Source organism: Triticum urartu, chromosome 4A, assembly GCF_056163025.1.
Source record: "Triticum urartu cultivar PI428250 chromosome 4A, HENAU_Tu73, whole genome shotgun sequence".
NCBI classification, from domain to species: Eukaryota; Viridiplantae; Streptophyta; class Magnoliopsida; order Poales; family Poaceae; genus Triticum; species Triticum urartu.
In genome coordinates this window covers 191384766-191391460 of record NC_141876.1, presented here as the reverse complement: position 1 = coordinate 191391460, position 6695 = coordinate 191384766, and the positions used below count along the sequence as shown (strand labels likewise).

Genomic DNA, 6695 nt, shown 5'->3' with positions numbered 1-6695 from the left:
CTTCCATCATTGCTAGCCTCTTCAGTACTGTGCATTGCCCTTTCTCATCTCGAGAGTTGGTGCTTCGCCGGTGCATCCAAACCCGTGATACGATACGCTCTATCACACATAAGCCTCCTTATATCTTCCTCAAAACAACCACCATACCTACCTATTATGGCAGTTCCATAGCCATTCCGAGATATATTGCCATGCAACTTCCATCATCATCATATACATGACTTGATCATTTATTTTCATATTGCTTTGCATGATCATAAGATAGCTAGCATGATGTTTGCATGGCTTGTCCGTTTTGATTTCATTGCTACGCTAGATCATTGCACATCCCGGTACACCGCCGGAGGCATTCATATAGAGTCATATCTTTGTTCTAGCATCGAGTTGTAATATTGAGTTATAAGTAAATAAAAGTGTGATGATCATCATTATTAGAACATTGTCCCATGTGAGGTTATCAAAATAAAAGTGTCCAAAGAAGCCCCCAAAAAAGTGAGAGGCCAAAGAAGCCTAAAAAATGAGAGAAAAGAGAGAAGGGACAATGTTACTATCCTTTTACCACACTTGTGCTTCAGATTAGCACCATGTTCTTCATATAGAGTGTCTCTTGAGTTATCACTTTCATATACTAGTGGGAATTTTCATTACAGAACTTGGCTTGTATATTCCAACGATGGGCTTCCTCAAATGCCCTAGGTCTTCATGAGCAAGCAAGTTGGATGCACACCCACTTAGTTTCAGTTTGAGCTTTCATACACTTATAGCTCTAGTGCATCTGTTGCATGGCAATCTCTACTCCTCGCATTGACATCAATTGATGGGCATCTCCATAGCCCATTGATTAGCCGCGTTGATGTGAGACTTTCTTCCTTTTTTTTCTTCTCCACACAACCTCCATCATCATATTCTATTCCACCTATAGTGCTATATCCATGGCTCACGCTCATGTATTGCGTGAAAGTTGAAAAGGTTTGAGAACATCAAAAGTATGAAACAATTGCTTGGCTTGTCATCGCGGTTGTGCATGATTTGAATATTTTGTGCCATGAAGATGGAGCATAGCCAGACCATATGATTTTGTAGGGATAACTTTCTTTGGCCATGTTATTTTGAAAAGACATGATTGTTTTATTAGTATGCTTAAAGTATTGTTGTCTTAATGTCAAATGATAGACTATTGCTTTGAATCACTCGTGTCTTAATATTCATGCCATGATTAGTTTACATGATCAAGATTATGCTAGGTAGCATTCCACATCAAAAATTATCTTTTTTATCATTTACCTACTCGAGGACGAGCAGGAATTAAGCTTGGGGATGCTGATACGTCTCCATCGTATCAATAATTTTTGATTGTTCCATGCCAATATTATACAACTTTCATATACTTTTGGCAACTTTTTATACAATTTTTGGGACTAACATATTGATCCAATGCCCAGTGCCAGTTCCTGTTTGTTGCATGTTTTTGTTTAGTAGAAAATCCATATCAAACGGAGTCCAAATGGGATAAAAACTTACGGTAACCCGTTGTACAGCGGTCCACTTCGGTAACCCGTTGTACCCTCTACTTGAACATGGTGCTTTATGCTTCGTATTATTATCCAATGATGTGTTGCCATCCTATGATGTCTGAGTAGATTTTCATTGTCCTATCGGTAATTGGTGAATTGCTATGATTGGTTTAATTTGCTTGTGGTTATGTTGATGTCCTTTGGTGCCCATCATATGAGCGCACGCGTGGATCACACCGTAGGGTTAGTTGTATGTTGATAGGACTATGTATTGGAGGGAAAGAGTGACAGAAGCTTCAACCTAGCATAGAAATTGATGCATACGGGATTGAAGGGGGGCAATATATCTTAATGCTATGGTTGGGTTTTACCTTAATGAACGTTAGTAGTTGCGGATGCTTGCTAATAGTTCCAATCATAAGTGCATAGAATTCCAAGTTAGGGATGACATGCTAGAAGTGGCCTCTCCCACATAAGACTTGCTATCGGTTTAGTAAAGTAGTCAATTTCTTAGGGACAATTTCGAAACTCCTACCACCACTTTTCCATACTCGCTATACTAACTTTATTGCTTCTTTACCTAAAATAGCCCCTACTTTTTATTTACATGCTCTTTATATTCTTGCAAACCTATCCCGTTACACCTACAAAGTACTTCTAGTTGTATACTTGTTCTAGGTAAAGCGAACATTAAGCATGCATAGAGTTGTATCGGTGGTCGATAGAACTTGAGGGAATATTTGTTCTACCTTTAGCTCCTCGTTGGGTTCGACACTCTTACATATCAAAAGAGGCTACAATTGATCCCCTATACTTGTGGGTTATCAACCTTCGTCATAGGGGTCGAGCCAAACTATTCCTATGCATCTTCGACACAGACATAATACCTATGTCCGGTTATTTTCTTTCATGTCATGCACCGCCGACCGCAACAACCTGTCCACCATCGTTCCACTGACCATCATGAATGCCTGCACGGTAATAATAAACAAATGATTATAAAAATACGTGCATGCATCAAATTCATACAAAAATTCGGCATGACCTTCCCTAAAATTAGGACATATAGATCTAGAGAGTTTGCCCGGAATTCGCCGAAACGGAAATAAATCAACATTTCAACAAAACATAGGCAACTCACAAGCACAATTTGGCATCAACTCATGCCACACACACAATTGCCATCATATCGACCAATTATCATATCGCACACACATACACATATTTCCATTCTTGCAAAAGCATGAATTTTTAATCACACCTCTATCTCGAGATCGATCAAGCACACGGTGGAGAAGATGATGTAGTAGGGAGATCAAAAGTGGACAAATCTCATATTAACAAAGCTAGATCTAGTTAGGGGGCACATAGGTCACTTCACTAAATGCTACATCTAGCTAGCTAATTTGGGAGGAGACAACTTCAACTAGTGGAGGGGGAAGAAAAAAGAGAAAGGAGATGCATTAATGGAGGTGGTGTAGTTAGCTAGGAGTAATAAAGAGAGAGAAAGGTGGGTAGAAGAGGGAGAGTAATGGGGGGAGAAGTATTGAGGAAGAAGCAAAGTGAGGGGGGAGGACGTGGGAGGTAGGTGAAAGTGAGGAAGAGTGGAGATGGGGGAGGGGGAGGGGGAGGGAAAAGGTGGCATTATGTTGCGTCTTAGCAGTAGCGCGGGTGGTTAAGCGCGCTCCTGCTATTACTTTAGTAGCAGCGCGCTTCCTGGGCACGCGCTACTGCTAAGCAGGGCCCGCCATGTGGCCAGTTTCAAAATTAGCAGTAGCGACGAGAAAAAAAGCGTGCTACTGCTATTACTTTAGCAGTAGCACGGGTGGCTGAAGCGCGCTGCTGCTAAACCTAGGTTGGTAGGTATTGTCGGTCGCTTTTAGTAGTAGCGCGGTTCGGCTAGGCCGTGCTACTGCTAACTATGTAGCAGTAGCGTGTGTTCTGAACCCGCGCTACTGAAAGTTAGCAGTAGCGCCTCTTTTTGTACCGCGCTACTGCTAAAATTCTGTGTATAAGGTTTTCCCTAGTAGTGCCACTCTTCATCGAGCAAGACGACGACTTGACCTCCTACGTCACCAAGAGCCACCTCTTCGGTGCCCAACTAGCTTTGCATCAAGAACAACAAGCATTGAGCGACCACATCGACAACCTTGCCACCGATGTGCATCTCTTTGAGCAACGTATAGGAGACTACTTCGACAACAAGCTTGACGAACAAAAACAAGAGAACAATGCAAGAATGGACGAGATTCATGCCTTGTTTGTCAACCGCTCTTCTACCTCATCATCATATTCAAGAAGGATCCACTCAAGTCGACACTCCTCCGACAAATTAAGTACACCGACATCGAACACTCTTCGCCAAGACTGTCACACAAACCGCAATCTCTACACGACACCAATCATCAAGAGCAACTTCGAGCGCAAGAACATCAACATCGCCAAAATCAAGCTACCCTTGCGCAAACACAAGAACGACAACACCTACACCAACAAGAGGAAGAGCGAGCGTGACAACACCAAGACAAACAAGATGTCGAGGCACAACGTCAAGAACAACAACGACGAGAAGCTCAAGCACTTGAGGTGCAACATGCACTCCTAGACACAAGTCGCAACGTCGCCGCATACAACCGACATACGTGTGAGAAAGAAGAAGCACTTCACGATGAAGTTTAGGAGGGGATTTATCAAGCACGGTTGCACCTACAAGTTCCTCAAGCCCCTCCACAAGCTCGACAAGAACCTCAAGTTCATCAAGAGCAACAAGATAATGGGAATCCTCCACGCCAAGAGCAAGTTGAAGGAGTGTTCTAGGGTGCAATCCTAGATGGAGATCTTTCATGAATTGGAGGGGAAATCCCCAAGAACAAGAAGAACACGAGGGGAAAACAAGAAGAACACTCAAGAATAAGTCCAATCACACATCCACTTGATTAAAATCCACACAAGATCCACAAAGGTACATAAACAACAAGGGGAACATGGATACATGGTAAAGTTCATCTCAAATCCAAAGAAGATGAGGTCTTGGTGATCTAGGTAGATCCTTCCCTCAAGGGGGGCTTTATCCACTATGGATCTTCTCCAATGGAGGCCTTGAACTCCAATGGAGTGTCTCTCTCTCAAGAGGAATCCCATAAGGGGAGATACAAGAGCTAAGCTCTAATGTCTAGATCTATTCTTAGCTAAGTCTAAATGGAGGAGGAAGAGGAGTATATATAGGTCCAAGGGATGAAGGTGTAAGCAGGGGAGAAATGGGGATTACATGGGCAGAGCCCGCAGCAACACTGGGGGAGCGTGTGCACGGGGTAAGTGGAGACCGTGCGCACGGGGTCTCCAGAGACCTAATGCATGAGCCCGTGCGCACAGGGTCTTCAGGACCGCCAGCCTAGGTGGCCCATGGGCGCGGGGCCAGAGGGGCCCGTGCGCACGGGGTCGCCTGGGAGCTGTTGCCTTCTTCTTGGTGCTTCCTTCTCTGCTTCCAGGCTTCCCTCTTGGATGGTGTAGATGTTCTCTTCTTCTTGGACTCCTCATCGATGAATGTGTAGTTCCGCTCACACCTACATATGCACACGAGAGAGGGGTCAAGTAGTATACCATCCTCGAAACGTACAAGTGGACATGTGTAAAGGAGATGTTTCACCTTTGTATGTATGAAGTAGGTGTGGCACGTGTCACTTGCCGAACGAACTCTTGACATGGTGATTTCCGTAGGATGCTCCGCATCATCCCCTCCCCCTTGGGAAAGATCCGACCTTAGATCGAAATCCAAATCACCATGGGAAAGAGATGATGTCGCCGTGTAGAAATGGACGATCACCAAACATCCATCATCTTGTAGTTCCAAATGGGCACTCTCCAATGTCGCACCGTCTTGTAATTCCTTCAAAAGGAGCAAAGATAACAAGCACTTGGAAAAATAAATGTGGTTGGTGTTATTTCCAAACCAAGCATTCGAGAGGTGATTTACCCAACAAGTGTTGTCATCAAGCATAGCATATGGTTTGACAAAGAAGTGTGGCATGGCTTTTAAGCATATAAATTGAGCACATTCAAGGAAATCATGGAAACAAGCATGTAAATGTGAGGTCGAGATGCAAATATGTGTGACAAGTGAACAAGCATCTACCTCAAGATCATAGCAAGAATGCGCGAAGTGCTCAACAAAAGGTCTGTGGTAGGCATAAGAATCATCCACAACACCAAATATAATGATGTGTCTAAACACATGGGGCAAGTGCAAGACAATCCAAGGATAATGTGCATAGGGTGTAGTGAAGATGTCGTGGCACTCAACACAAAGGGAAGAGCAATTGTTCAACAAGTGTGAGGCAATCAAGTCAATCATGTGACAAGCAATGGGACATGGCATATGTGAAGAAATGACATTGTTGCAACCAAACATATGATAGGAGCAAGTAATCCAAGAACTAGATGCAACACACAAGGCATATATGTCATAAGGCATAGCAACGTGGCAATGATAAAGTCGAAGCAAGATTGCTAGCATGTGTGCAAAGTGTCATGGTGAAAGTAACACATGAAGTATGATCCACAATATGCATGCTCATGGTTTGGGTTTTCTCGATATAGAAGGATATCACCTCGAAAGCATGTCCTTGTGCGTCCTTCACAATGCTGAAGTGGTAGGAAATGTGGTGTAGAAGCGAGCTGTGTTCGAATGTATGAGGCTCACTCTCAAGACCTCGAATGGTCAACTCACGTGAAGTAGAAGTCGACACGAAGTCCAAGTATCCTACACATGCACACAACAAAACAAAGAGCATATGTGCATGGTAGATAAACACATCATCCATCATGATGGTTCTCTTCTCTTGCACATAACCATTAGAAGCAAAAGTGCATGAATAAGATGAATCAATGGCTATACTCATGGCACTAGGCATATGGTGCAAAGAAGGAAGGTAAGCATCCTTCACAAGAATTATGTCGAAATCTCCAAATATATGTGAGAATGCTATGGGGGTAATCTCATTAGCAAGACTAGAATCATTCTTGCACTCAATAGATGGCAAGTTATCTAGCATGAGAGAGGCAATGTATGGAGATATATGACAAGAAGCAATAGCACTCATGTGCAAATCATGGCAATAGTGGCTATCAACTGCATGAAACAAGCAAGTATGTATCATCGGTGATGCAACATAAGCAAGCATA

At 43.2% G+C, this 6695-nt stretch overlaps 1 pseudogene; it reads right to left on the bottom strand.

Moving 5' to 3' along the window:
• Window positions 1–4905: 4905 nt before the first annotated feature.
• LOC147975342 (uncharacterized) lies at window positions 4906–6412 on the bottom strand (annotated as a pseudogene).
• Window positions 6413–6695: the final 283 nt, after the last annotated feature.